This window comes from Podarcis pityusensis, assembly GCF_964106645.2.
Source record: "Podarcis pityusensis genome assembly, chromosome: 6".
NCBI classification, from domain to species: Eukaryota; Metazoa; Chordata; class Lepidosauria; order Squamata; family Lacertidae; genus Podarcis; species Podarcis pityusensis.
The window spans coordinates 76,053,041-76,067,785 of record NC_138030.1 but is presented as its reverse complement, the minus strand read 5'-3'; the positions used below and the strand labels follow the sequence as shown (position 1 = coordinate 76,067,785).

The window sequence follows — 14,745 nt, the reverse complement described above, 5'->3', positions numbered from 1 at the left end:
GGTTGGGAGGGTTGGTGGGACAAAAGACCCTATTTGAACTTTTGGTGGCCATTAGTTCTTTATCCCAGAGTTCAGAGATGGTGAACTAATCAAGTGAATGATGTGGTTGTACACATGAGTTTGGACTTTTCCTTGATCTTCAAAGACAAATTCCTTATGACTCAGCTTTCACTTTTACTAAGTCTGACTTATCTGTGGTTCTCTCCGTCTCCAGGTGCTGTGCTTGCTTCCCGCGCCGTCCTTATTGCCCACAGGCAATGAGGATCCCACTGCATGTTCTAATTCCATTGATGAGATGCCAAGAAACTACCCCAAAAGATCATACATCTTTTGGAGTGACCACACTACAGGAGAAATAGTATATGAGCAAGTCAGTAACAGACTGGAAGCTATTCACTCAAATTCTTTCCAGCACTGGGGTTTCCCGCAAACCACCAGGATACAGACTACAGCAAATCTTTTCTTACTAAGGTTAGCCTGTCATCTTGTAAAGTGAATATACTGAATTTTATGGAGATGGCTATGTTATAATAATAAAAATTTAAATTTTATTATTTATACCCCACCCATCTGACTGGGTTTCCACAGCCAATCTGGGCAGCTTACAGAATATATAAAAAATAATGGAACATAATAATAAAAATAATTTTATGTTGCATTAAATAGCAGCAATTTAATCTATGGTGGATGAATGAACACCCAATCCTTTTTACCACTGATAACACCAAGCAGTGACTTTTTGCAATTGTTCTATTCTGGTCTTTTGGATGTGCCTACAGAGCACAAAAGTAAAGTGTTGCAGTGCCACAAAGCAAACAACTTGGGCAGCATGCACCCCATACATTTAAAGCACATTGCAGCAGAACCAACCCAAGAATGCTGAGAAGGGAACATGGTGCCAGGAGCACCGGCAACACATTTTGGAGCTGTAGCAGATACAACTTGCAAGTTGTGGGAAATCTGTATGCCCATGAGAATGAATGTTTGAGACTGACATCGGGTGGCATCCAATTGGTGCTCAACCTCCCACACCACTTTCCACTCTGTGGCGGAGCCTCTCCGTCAACTCCCTGGGACTAGTTTTAAGGGTGTGGGGACACTGAGCTGCAGCGGTGAGGAGGAATTGGCAAAAAACACCTTCCCTTTTCTTCCACTAACAAAGGCATATTCTGGAACAAAAGGTCTATTGTGGAAGCAAAGGCAGCATACATCTTCCCACCCAGTATATGTCAAATCTTCATCTCACCTTTTCACCCTAGCAATTTACTATAATTATTACTGTAGTTCCACAGAATCATTTCAATAGTTACTTGTAGTCCACAATGTCCATTAACTGACTCAGGAATCCCATTTTTTCCTCATAATTTCCCCAGTTGTGTAATCTTTTCCAGATTTTGCAGCATGAGAAACTTCATGGACTTAACATGTTGTTTTTTTTTAAAAAAACCCTGTTGTTCAAACACATCCATAAGTTTTCTGAGCATGATGCAGCTAATAAAGTGGAAAGTGTAGAAGTTTCTTAGCTGCATGCTAAGGCTGCAAATACCGTACTGTGGTACCTCTGGTTAAGAACTTAATTCATTCCGGAGGTCCGTTCTTAACCTGAAACTGTTCTTAACCTGAAGACCGCTTTAACTAATGGGGCCTCCTGCTGCCGCCGCACTGCAGCCGCGCGACTTCTGTTCTCATCCTGAAGCAAAGTTCTTAACCCGAGTTACTATTTCTGGGTTAGCTGAGTCTGTAACCTGAAGCGTCTGTAACCCGAGATACCACTGTATATGCACACCTACCTCTGTGGAACTTACTTCCAAGTAAACATGCTTAGGATTGCATTGTGAAAGAACATTTTGTATATCAGCACCAGTGCAGTAAGGCTAAAATATTGTTATGTACACCCTAATCTCCAAGTAGTGAGAGATTTCAGGGGACCCAGTCCATTGGGTTTGGTTTCCTCAAAATAAAGATTTGATTTGATTATTTAATTTCTATCCTGCTTAATTTATTTAAAAGATCTCTAACCAGTGTACCAAAAAACTGAAGCTACAATAGACAACTTAAATAAAATGTTGCAAAAATAAATAATAATAATAATATCTTTATTGTCATTGCCCCCTTCGGGGACAACGAAATTACTTGACTGCTCCATAAAAACACTAATTAATCAATACAGTATAATACAGCAAGGGAGATTAGATGACTTTCAAAGTCCGGGCTTCCCATTCAGGGCCGAGATCGCTTTGGAGAAGAAGCTGTTCTTAAGACGGCTCGTTCTTGTCTTCATCGTCCTGTATCTCCGTCCCGACGGCAAGAGCTCGAAGAGACAGTGACCAGGATGCGATGGATCTTTTACTATGTCCAGTGCCTTCCTATGGCACCTTGTGGCATAAATCTGCTCTAAGGTGGAGAGTGGGCAGCCAACAATGCTCTCTGCTGCCTTAACAACCCTGCACAACCCCATCCTGTCCTGGGTAGTACAGCTTCCGTACCACACACATAAGCCATAAGTGAGCACGCTCTCAATGGCACAGTGATAGAAGTCAAGCAGCAGTTTCTGCGGAAGATGGTTTTTCCTTAGTATTCTCAAGAAGTACAGTCTCTGCTGCGCCTTCTTCACAAGCCCCCTTGTGTTAACACTCCGGGACAGATCCTCTTGTAATTCAATGCCCAAAAATCTGAACGTTGTTACCCTCTCCACACAGACCCCATCAATCAAAAGTGGCTGGACGTTGCTCTTCTGTCTCCTGAAGTCCACCACAAGCTCCTTTGTCTTCCTTGTATTTATGAGCAAGTTGTTAGCTCTGCACCACTCTGTCAGCCGCTCCACCTCATCTCTATAATCCGTTTCACCCTCCCTTTCAGAGATGAGCCCAATCACAACTACATATAAAGTGTTCCATTAGTACAAATTTATGAATATATAGAAATCCATATCAATTCATTTTCCTTCTGACACACCTTCCCAGTTCCAGTTCCAGTTACAGCAGATTTGGTAAGTTTCCCAGGGGGTTCAAAGGATGGGGAAAGGGCCCCCCTCCACTTACAATTCCATCTTCTGTTCTCTCCTCTTTCTCCAGCTGGGTTGGTATATGCCCCACAGATTTAATGTCACTGCATTGCAGTGGACACTTAATTTGTTATTATCAACTGGACAATTAATTTGTTGTGATCAAACCAAATTTATATAATCATCTAAGTCAGTAATTCCTAAATGGTTTGCCAGAGCACACTAATGTGCTGCAAAGGAACTGTTGGTGTCCCATGAGAAACTGGTTGATTGATTTAAGGCCCCTGTTTGCTCAGTGTACCATTCCAGGATAGAATGCCCATCTACTAAGCCAAGTGGATGCAGTTGAATCATTCAGTCATCTCCTATAGAGGTCTGCACCAGAATTACCCTCAGAGGAGGCTGCCCACTGCATCTCTACATGAGTTATTCTCTGAGCTAGCCTCCTTCCAATCAGGTGTGGGCTCTGTATTGGGTAGATAATTCTAAAAGTGAGCCATTGAATAGGTGTCACCAGTTTTAATTAGGGGAAAAAATTGTTCCCCAGCTATTGGATGTATACATCATTCTGAATATTATGTAGGCATAGACAGTCTTGAAAGTAATGTAGTTCTCTGCTGAAATTAATCTTGGAACATATGGGTTTTCTTCTTTGTGGTTCTTGATTGCTCCCAAGACAATTGCTTCTAAAAGAAGGGAAAATGAATCAGAAAACCAAACTGTGGGATTAAGAACAGATTTTGCAGAACTATATCGCTCCTAAGTAACATGCAGCAATACCACATTATCTTTGGGTTCTGCTTTTTCGTAATTCAGCCCACATCCTTTACGCTGCATAATCATCTTGCATAATCTTCTTGGGAACCATGCTCAGTAAGCAACCTTTCTAGTAAAACTAGAGAAGACAGGGGAAGCCACATTTTGTTTAATTATGTGTTTATCCCAATCATATGTGAAGTGGGGGATGGGGCGATTTTTAATGTCAAAGGGGGGTGTCTGAGTGAGGGGATCTGAATTCTCCCCCTCCCACTGCCTTACCCAACTACCGTTCATCACCCCAGGCACCTTTCCCCTGGCTCACTTCTGCTTTGTAACTGGGGTTGATGGGCTGGGAGATCAGGTTTCTCTGGCTGGGTTCACGCTCCTGTTTACTGCATTTCCAGGGCTGGGTTTTTAATTCGTGTTCACATGACATAATCCAAAGCGCCCATGTGTCCTGTATTTTGTTATAAGATCCTACGGTTTGATGCATTGTTTCTCAAACCAGCTTCACACTGATTAGAGTTCTTGCGCCTTTTCTATTTCCCCTCTAACCAAGATGTTAACAGTTAGGGGAGAAGTCCTATACTGTCATACCTTGGGTTACAGACGCTTCGGGCTGCTTGATTTCAGGTTGCGCACTGCGCCGAACCCGGAAGTATAGGAACGGGTTAATTCCGGGTTTTGGCGCATGCGCAGAAGCGCCAAATCGCGACCTGCACGTGTGCAGACGCGGTGCTGCGGGTTGCGGACACTGCGGGTTGCGAACATGCTTCCCGCATGGCTGACGTTCGCAACCCAAGCGTCCACTGTATAATGTGCTGGGGAGGGAGAGAGAGAAAAACAACTCATGCCACACATGGGTATAGCCAGGATTTTGGTTGTGGGGGGCCAGAACCTCATATTTGTATTGAGTTTTGTTGATATTTACTGATGGGGGGCAGCTGCCCCTGCCTCCCCCTGCTATGCCCATGCTGTCACTGTAAGAGCGTGATGTGAACCCAACCTCTTTCTGCTGTTGACCCTTGTGGGGCATGGGAGCTCTCTGTGCCCACTGGAGCTCTTGTGGCCATGAAAAAACTTCACACTGGCCACAGTCTGGAGAAAATTTCCAGATGACCCTCAGAGTCCCTCCCAACTCTACAAATCTATGATTCTATGGCTCTGTGCTGTTGTCTCCAGGATCAGAGGCAGCATACCTTTGAATACCGATTGCTGGAACCACAGTCAGAGGGGACTATTACGTTCATGCCCTGCTTTCAGGCTTCCCAGAGACCACTGTAGCAAATTGGATGCTGGACTTATATTATATTGAACATATCATATGTTCCTATATTGATTTTTTTATCTGGTGATTACTTAACACTTTATGCAGAGTTTGCAAACTTGACTTTCACTATGTGAGATGATGTAATGTGACAGGAAACTTCTACCAATGAATATCAACTTCAACTTTGATGGAAATGTACTAACCTAATTTGAGACTGGGCATAAAATAGGCCTCATTCTGTGATAGGAGTGTTGATGCACTTTTATCTTCTGCTTTCCTGATCAACTCTGTTTTTGATAAACTCTTAAAATTGGTAGGAATTCAGCCAGCATTGGCAAATTCCAGGATTACCACTACCACCACCAGGTAGTTGCATAGCAACCTCATAAACAGGATGCATGATAATATCAATCTTACTCTGTGGGTGAAAGCTACAGGCAGAGGGTCCAGAGGTGGAGCTAGTGCACCTGCCATGAGCGGCAAGCGTCCCAGGGGGGTGGGGGCGGTGTCGCCCCCCCACCGCACCCCCCTTCCTCCACCAGTAAGAGGATCAACTCCCCATGAAGTTTCAGCTGCAAGTGAGTGCAACTCTATATGATTCTAAGTTGTCTGCTTTCATCCAATTTCTTCTCACTGTATTGTTGTTGTTGTTTAGTCGTTTATTGTCCGACTCTTCGTGACCCCATGGACCAGAGCACGCCAGGCACTTCTCAAATGGCAGAATGCAAGGCCCAAATGTTACGCAACTGTTGTTTTCATTGCAAGTACAGAGTAGGGAGTATGCTCATATCTGTTTAACTAAGATTATTTTCAGTTGCATTCAGCTAAGACTTCTTGGCTATGTGTGTGATTTGCAGGAGTGTCACTCCCAGATGACCTCAACAGTAAATTGCTGTCATAGTTTTGGAGCTGTTTTGAAGCTATTGAGAAAGACTGCTAATTCTTACTGCTAATTACCGTAAATTATTCCATGGTGCAAATAATACCACTGCAGATAAACTTGCACAGGTTGCTCGGATCAGATTCTGTGTAGTGGAGTACACCAGAAGGAGGGAAATGACAGTTTGTTACATCGGGGGAGTTTTCACGTATAAGACCAGACTACAAATGAAGCTTGGTGTTGAGTTCATATTATACCAGTGCTTAAAGAATGTCACTTATTGCTAGTCTATTTCCAAATACAGCTCAGTGAATTTTCTTCTGACTTTTTTGTCATCGTTCCCCCCCCCCCCGCCCATCAACCTAGCTGTGTATTGAGATCATCAGGTGAGACTCACCTCAAAAATGACCAGCTGCGGTTAGTTTAAACTTGTCTTGTCATTGTCATTGTAAAAATCAAGCAAGCCATAGTTAATTCCCTCTGTCGCAGAACCGTAACACCCATTACTCGCAACGGGACGACGAAAAGTGAGGCCGGAAGGCTGGTGCCGCATCAGTTTAGGCTGCTAAACACGCCCCCTCGCAGGCACCTGGTTGGGTGCCTGCCCATGGGCGTGGGCGCCAGCCAGGTGAGTGGGAGGCAGGGGGCTAACGCCCCCTGCTTGAGGCGGAGCCCGGCTCCCGACCACAACCACTCCCCTCTCTTGCAGGAGGAGAGTCTACCCATTACTGGGAGGAATTTATTCTGCTCTTTGTGGTATGTGGGGTGGGGGACTGTGCATCATCCAAGTCCTTAAGCAGAAGTTCTAGATTTTGCTATCAATATATTTCTTTATACTTGATTGCTTTTAGCCATCCACCATAATTTGTTTATCACCATCATCATTTGCAATTTCCAAATCAGGCAATATTCTTGGGAGCATTTTCTTTGCATGATCTTGCCTTACAGAATTAAATCATGGGAAATACTGTGGTAAACATGCCCTGCTGTGGTTATTGTCACCAGATTTTCCTGGGATGAGTCTCCTTTGGGTATTTTAAAAAAAAGATGAGATGTGTGGCATTATTTTCTTATGCTTCTCTGATTCATTTTGCCTTATGTTTTCTGCGTGGCTTTCTCACTACTTTTCTTCTTTCATGTTGAATTGCCTTTTGCGGCATAGAGTGTATTCAGCTGTAACTGTGTTGACTTTGTGAAATCAAGTTTTGAATACATCTTCCTTGAACCATCCATCGCTAAAACCACACAAATGCCTAATCTTTTTTATTATTATTACTGTGGCACTGAATGTCTTTCACTACCATCATCACCACTGTCTGTCACTAATTGAATTATTTTTGTTAATTTTTTTTTAAAAAGAGAAATCATGTGTCCAGTATAGTGTAGAGAGGGGCTTTCTTCTGGTTCAGCAGCTGCTACACTTTGCCACAGAGACAGGGCTTTGGGCTTGAGATCATTCTAGTAGACTTCTCCATCATTCCTCCTTCCACCAGTTTAGAGTAATCCCCTTAGTTTTTAAGGGAATTACTAGAATTACCTCATCTTTGTCCCTCTTTAGGTAGCCTCAGCACCTCTTCCAGTTTCCTAATTCCATTTGGCAGCATTTTCCCACAACTGATTTCCATCATTCCCCTTGTATCTCCTACACCTTCCTGCTCAGACCACTTGACTGCCACTTTGTTTCTCCACTGCCCTGGCCCAGAGCTAAGGCAATTAACAAGCCCCTGTGTGCTATCATTTTCTTAAGGGCTCAGCTAACTAGTGATGGCTGAGCAGGAGCACCTTTCTCATGGACCTCACTGACGCTTGCTGGTGTGAAATAGCAGTGGTGGTTTGTCAGAACTCCATGGTTGGCCTCAAGAGAATCCTGAAGGGTGGGCTACCCTACTGCCTGCTCTGTGTACCCACTGAAAAATTTCATTGATGCTATTAGCAGCTTCCCTTTTAGAGAATAGCCAGTGACAAGAGAGAAACAGAGATTAAGAGCTTTAGGGAAGAGGATTTTTTGGACTGTGGCGCATGCGCGCATGCACACAAACAGTGCATCATGGTCCCAGTCCTGTTCACCACCATAAAAGGGGGGAACCCAGATAAGTTGAATATAATTGTGCATATTTACATACTGTCTGTTTTGGCCCTAATAGCTAATTTTTAGAAAACTGAATATTCCGTGAGAGTGGGGGGGGGGGGGGTTTCACGGCACCAGCATTGTTTGAAATATTTTAATGTTTTAGGGATTTATTTTTAAAGGGTCCTTTGGAAAATACTAGAGGGTAAGGACGAGCCTTGATTTGATGAAAGTGGAGATGACTCAAATCCTTCCACACATTCACCTCTCCACCTCAATTGTCCTCTTATGTTTCCGTTTGAACTATCCTCTTCTCTTTGGGTAGAAAGATCCAAAAGGCAAAGCAGAGGAAGAATGTAACTGAAAGGTTAGAGGAAATTGAGGGCCCCCTCGCTCGTCTACTCTATTCTCTCTTCTTATTATGCTGTTGTCTCTCAGGAGAATGAACTGTGTGACTCAATGGGTGGCAACGGGGGAATCTCTCTCTTGTGCATGCGTATAATTGTCGGCAACTCTGTGCTCAGTCTCTAGATTTGTCTCCAAATCTTGCTTCTTTGTGATGACATGCATTAAATAATTTATAAACTAGGTCCTAGCAGTGGGGGAAGGGGGTAGGAATGTGCATAGCTTCACCATCAAGCTTGAGATAGTGAAACTTCAGAACCTGGAAGATTAAAATTCAGTATTTATTCATTTATTGCATAAAACTTCTATACCACTTGATTGTAGAAGTAGTTTACAAAAAAGATGAAACAAGGAAATCATCACTAAAAATTTTACAACCATAATTTAAAACAGTAGACAAAAAAACAAATGAAAACTTGCATAACCTTTCTAAGCATCTGGTACCTTGTCTAAATAAGAATGACTTCAGCAGGAGCTGAAAAGAATACAGTGAATGTGCCTGCCTGATATCTATAGTCAAGGAGTTCCAGAATGTCGGTGCTGTCACACTAAAGGATCAATTTCTTACAAATGCAGTGCAGGTAGTATGTGGCACCTGTAAAAGTGCCAGTTTCCACAGATCAGAGCAGTTGAATGGGACCATATTGGATAAGACGATCTTGTAGGTAAACTGGAGATTTGTGTTTTTTTTAAAGTAAGTTTCTCTACCTCATTATTCTATGGAGAAAAACAAGCACAGACTGAGGCTCAGTGGTAGGGTTTAATCCCTGGCTTCTCCAAGTAGGGCTGGGAGAGACTCCTATCTGAAACCCTGGAGAGTCACTGAAACCCTGCTAGTCACCAAGCTAGATGAATCAAAGGTCTGACTCAGTATAAGGTAGCTCCGTGGTGTTCCTAACAGCAAGGACAGGACAGGGGTTGATTAGGAAAAGAATTGATTGGTTAGAAAAGAAGCTGAAGCTGAACAACCACACAAAACATTTTACTTTCTAAGAGCTTATAAGATAGTTCTGCCTTTTAAGACTTCACACACACACACACACACACACACACACACACCACACACACACACACACCACTGAAGACTGGAGAATGTTAGATGAAGTGAGAGCATTCTAGGCTAGCCCTGCAGTGCTTATTAAGCAAATAGAGAGTGCTGGGTGGAGTGAAATCACTCTAGTCTTCCTCCAGATCCCTTCCTCCCACTCTTCCCATCTTGGCATGCTCATTACATGGTGTTTCAAAATTGCAACATTTCAGAGACACTATCTGACTTTCAGAGAGACTGTTTGGAGCTACAAATCTGCACAAATATCTGCAAATTGATTTAGGGCAAACTGGGCTGCCCTGTAGTGATTTGTTACTACTTCAGCCCAATCCAGTTGTGGGTCTGGGATTCAGCGGAATCCAGTGCACAGCCCTGCTCCGTAGAGTTTAAGAGAGTAACTACATTCTTATCTGCAACTACAGCTATGTAACATTCCTTTATGGGATGTAACAGTGACAAAGTTTCAAACCTGGATTCTCGGAAAAGGGTTGACCAAGTCAAAGGTTGCTGAGGGGAAATGAGCAATTATGGCAGTGTAGGGAGGTTTAAATATATTTTGCTGAAGAAATTGTTTTAAGCAAGGATGGTAAGAATGAGTTGGGAAAGAGAAGATTTGAGAGAATTCATTTCTGCAATGCTGCTTTGCCTTGCTTTATATTCTGTAGATTGCCTTGATAGAACTCTGTTCATTTTAGTACAATTGAGATTTCAAAGAGTTCACTGAGAAGTACCTCAGAATGTGAGGTGAAAGACATGAAAGCAGAGATTACAGTTCCAGAGCTTTCTGCAATTAATCTGGAAGTTTTGATAGTGCACATGTAGAGACATGGTTTGTGGTTAGCATCTGAGATAAAGAGAACAGGAGTGTGCAACAAGACACCCTATTATTTGAAAGAGAACCTGAACTTTTTCTTGCATCACTTAAAATTAAACTGACTGGTTCATAATACCAGACAATTGCTCTCATCCATTTCATATTTGCTCCTCGATTCTTATGTCTTAGACCATTTTCACATGACACCCCTACAATGGCAGTAGTCCTTGAAAAGACTGCAGTTGCCAAGAGTTTCTAGTCTGCAGCTCTAACATATTATGGAGCATATTGGATGACAGAGTAAGATGAGAAAATAAGGAAACCCCTTTTCTTCAACTTGCTCTTTGCTGCTAATCTTGTTCCTGCTGTCACCACTGGAAAATAAGTAAGGGAATGGCCTTTGGACTAGCTCAAGAGATTAACCAATTTGTTTCTGATTTATTCTGGAAACAAATCAGTTCACTTCCAGGTCACTTTTTGGGTAGCAGTATATATTACACTTCTCTTTTTTTCAAAAGAAAATGTACTTCTGCCATTCTGTCACTTGGTTTCTGAACATAATTCCTTTGCCTTGTTCACAGACACCATGTATGGCATGACTGGTTTTTTGTGTGTTTTTTTTGTATCTTATTTTATTATTTATCTTAATCAAATTATAAAGAAAACTATTCTGAAAAATATTTGTCCCTTTTCCTGGAACCTAAGGACTTGGTTATTATAATAAAGTGGTGTTTTACACATTATTTAGGCTGCATTGGGGGTAACAAGAGTCTGACATATATTGCTCTGCTTATGTTATAATTTGTTAAGTTAACAACACAAACCCCTTCCATGCAGTCTGGCAAGAAAAGAAAGCATTTCAAATCTGCAATTTTCTGATGATAGGTAACCCTGTGCCAAATATCATTATTGCTGCTGCCAAGGGATGGCAGAATGAATGTTTCCACCAAAGCAATCTGATAAAACTTATTGAAATATTGAATCAAATGCATCTGGGCTTTTCAGAAAGCATATAAAATGAACTAAAGAAGCTACAGTTTGTTGGAGTGAACATTATAGTAACTAAACCTTTGTATAAACTATAACTTGAGTTCTTTTGGGGGAATAATGCTTGAGAGTTCAGCATTTGGTCATTTCAAGTGGAGGTTCCCATAAAAGAACAGCATAATTCAATGTCAAATTAAAGGACTGTAACCACATACCACAAGCCTGAATTGCTGCCAGCTAACTTCCTACATGCTGAATATATGTTGCTGAAGAGATGCTAAAGTAATATTTAGCTTGGACAGTGTCTTTGTTGTTGCTCATGCACAATTACTGAATAATGATTGTGATAAGGAGTGTTGACTGCAAGTGTTTGGGTCTGGTGCTCCTTTGGGGATTGCAGCTGTGTAAACTACAGAGCACACCAAACGTATTCTGCTAAGGCATGATCACAGTAGATGTATCATTGTGAGGGGGAAACTTTGGGGCAAAGCAGACTGGATTTCTCTGTGCTTTTAGAGGAAAGGAAATGGAGGAAAGAATACTCATCATATCTCATCACTCATGGCACCTCCAGATTCATCTGAATCTGTACCCTTTCACCTTTTCAGCCTCTGGACATGCCCTTAGTCCAAACCTTAGCAGAAGGGATCTAATTCTGATTTTTATTCTGTAACGCTGCTTTCTGCTTCTCTTGTCACCAGTGAGAACCATTGGGTCTTTCATTGTATCTGTCTTAGATGATGGTCACATTGCACCAGACATCCAGCTCATTCATCTGAGAGGCCAGCAGAATTTAAGTGCACATTATTTTCCCTGGGCATTATTCAGTATAAACACCTGATTCATAGTGACGCATACCTGCTGACGCCAGTGTATGCATTTCCTGCACAAATTGAATGAATGATGCTGAGTCTCTCCTCCTCCATGTTGCTTGAGTCCTGCCTGCTGCCAGAGTCTGGAGTCATTACATGAAGGACAACAGGAGGAATGAGAGGAACAGGAATGAGAGCATACAGTATTCTGCATGTGTGGCTGCTCACTGCCCCACTCAATAGGAAACTCCAAGGAAGCTACAAAAGCTTCCAAGTGTCATGGCTTTTAGTGTTATAGCTGCTGTAGGCGAACCTGATTTTCATCAGGACTATGGTATGTGGGGAATGGGCGACTGATCCTTTCCTCCCACAACAAAGTTCCAATTAAAATCATCTCCCACAGCAGCTATTAGCCTCACAGGATAAGCTCCCATAAAATATTGAATTTTGGGGCTGATAGCTACTACATATTGGTGATGGATTTTTATTAGGACCTGGCTGACGGAGGAAACTGCTGTTCCCTATGCAATGTGTTGCAAATGAAAATCTCTCCCACTATCCTCAGCAGTTCATATACTACATTTAGTGTCACCTCTGGTTTGCCGTAAGGGATTTTTAAATTATTATTTTAAGGACTAAACGGGAGGCCAGGATAGCTAAGTAAAATTTCTGCATTCTGGGACAGTGTTCCACTGCATATTATTGTATCATTAGTTGCCTAACACAGAGGTTACAATCAAATTTTATAATTTATAAAATTCCATCCAATACCTGGGTGAAGAGGAAAGTCTTAACCTGGTGCTGAAAAGAGGTCAGTGTTGGTACCAGGCAGGCCTTACTTAGGAGAGCATTCCATAGATAGGGAGCCAAAATGGTTTTCTGGCATGTTGCCACCTTCCAAACAATTCTCGGGAAGGCGGGTGGCAATGAAGAAGGGCCTCAGATGAGACATGTTGAGGTCTGGGATTATTCTTGTCAGGAGATGTGGTCAATAAGGCATATAGCAGGTGTGGGGAACTTTTAGCCCTCCAAACGTTTCTTTATTTTTCTTTGTTTGATTTATATACTGCCCTTCATCAAAAGATCTCAGGGCGGTTCAGCAAGCAGGACCAATGGTGAGGGATGATGGGAGTTGTAGTTCAGCAACATCTAAAGGGCCAAAGGTTGCTCACATCTCCTTTATGGTTTAAAACCAGCACCTTGAATTGGTCCCAGAAACATATAGGCAACCAGCGTAGATGTGCTAATACTGGTATTATTAGGTTAGCTCACCTAGTCCCCAGCAGCAGTCTGGTCACTGCATTCTGCACCAGCAGCAGTTTCTGAACTATCTTCAAGGGCAGTCCAATACATAGCACATTACAGTAATCCAATATATAGGCTACCAGAGCATAAATCACTGCAGCAGTCTGTCCCTGTCCAGATAAGGGTGTAGCTGGGCTTCCAGCCAAAGCTGGTCGAAGGTACTTTGCTGCCACCAAGGCCACCTGTGTCTCAAGTGACAGAAGAGGTTCCAGCAGAAACCCCAAAACTCTTCCTTCAGTGGGAGTACGATCTCATTTTGAACAAGATGAACTTAGAGGAACGAATAGCATATCAGTTTCACCTGGATTGAGCTTCAGTACCAATTGCTAGTGGAAGGACAGCAGAATCAAAACAGGTCTCCCAAATCGAAACTGTTTTTGCTGAGTGTGTTCATATAATATTAATAATAAACACAAGGGATAGAGTACATGTCAAACACCATCACAGCAATCCTGACATTAATCACCTGCTAATGGGCTGCCCCAAAGTATCTCACTGCGGACCACAGGAAACAGGATGTTGCAGTAGCTTAACCTTTCGCGTGTGTTGTGTTCAGTGGTGGAAATCACACAATTAATGTCTTAAAGGGTTGAATCAGTTTATGGGTACCAGCCATCCCTTTCCTATGACCTCCAGAAGCAACTGAGGATATTCCACTAAAATACATATTAATGTGAGTAAGTGAATATAGAGTTCAGTGAGTTCATGAGTTGTCTGTGGTATTGTTTTCCTGAGTTTTCCCCAGCAGTTTATGGATGACGTAATTTTCCCATGATGTGAGCAGCTCGCTTCTGTGCTGTAATAATCGCCATAGGGCCCTGCTATAGGTCAGTGATTGGGGGTTTGCTCATTATGAAGAAGCACAACATCCTGTTACCAAAAATACTTTTTCTTTTCTATTTAAAAGCATGCTACCCTGACTGCTGAAAATAAGAGCTTCCCCTTCCGAGGTTCTTAGCCTCCGGATAGACTTCCTGTGACAGGGATTGTGCAAAAGTGTCACTCCATGGTTGCATACACGACAGCTCTAAGAAGAAGCAGAAATAGAGTTAGATTTGTTTTGCAATTCTTGCAAAAGGGAACACATTCTATGGGAAGCTTGAGCTTTCGTGCTGCAGCAAACCAAAGTAGTTTCTCTTCTTAAGCAATACAGAAATGTTCCCTTTCATAAAGACTTCTTAGAAACATGTAGCGGATCATACCAACCTGCACTGCTGTCTCAGTGTTTGGTGTCTCTTTTCTATACTGGGTAATTAACCCTTTGTTATTGTGAGTGTTAAACCTGCCCCTGGTGATCCCAGTGTCTGGAGCATGTTGTTTTGCTTTGACAAACTCCTAACTCTGGCCCATGTTGCTACTGCTGCCTATTTACTTTATCCCATCAAACTCCATG

At 42.4% G+C, this 14,745-nt stretch overlaps 1 protein-coding gene across 3 annotated transcripts in view; it reads left to right on the top strand.

The window, feature by feature from the left end:
• The window catches only part of SLC44A3 (solute carrier family 44 member 3), a 100,887-nt gene that overhangs the window by 45,805 nt on the left and 40,337 nt on the right, over positions 1–14,745 (top strand). The window lies entirely within an intron of this gene.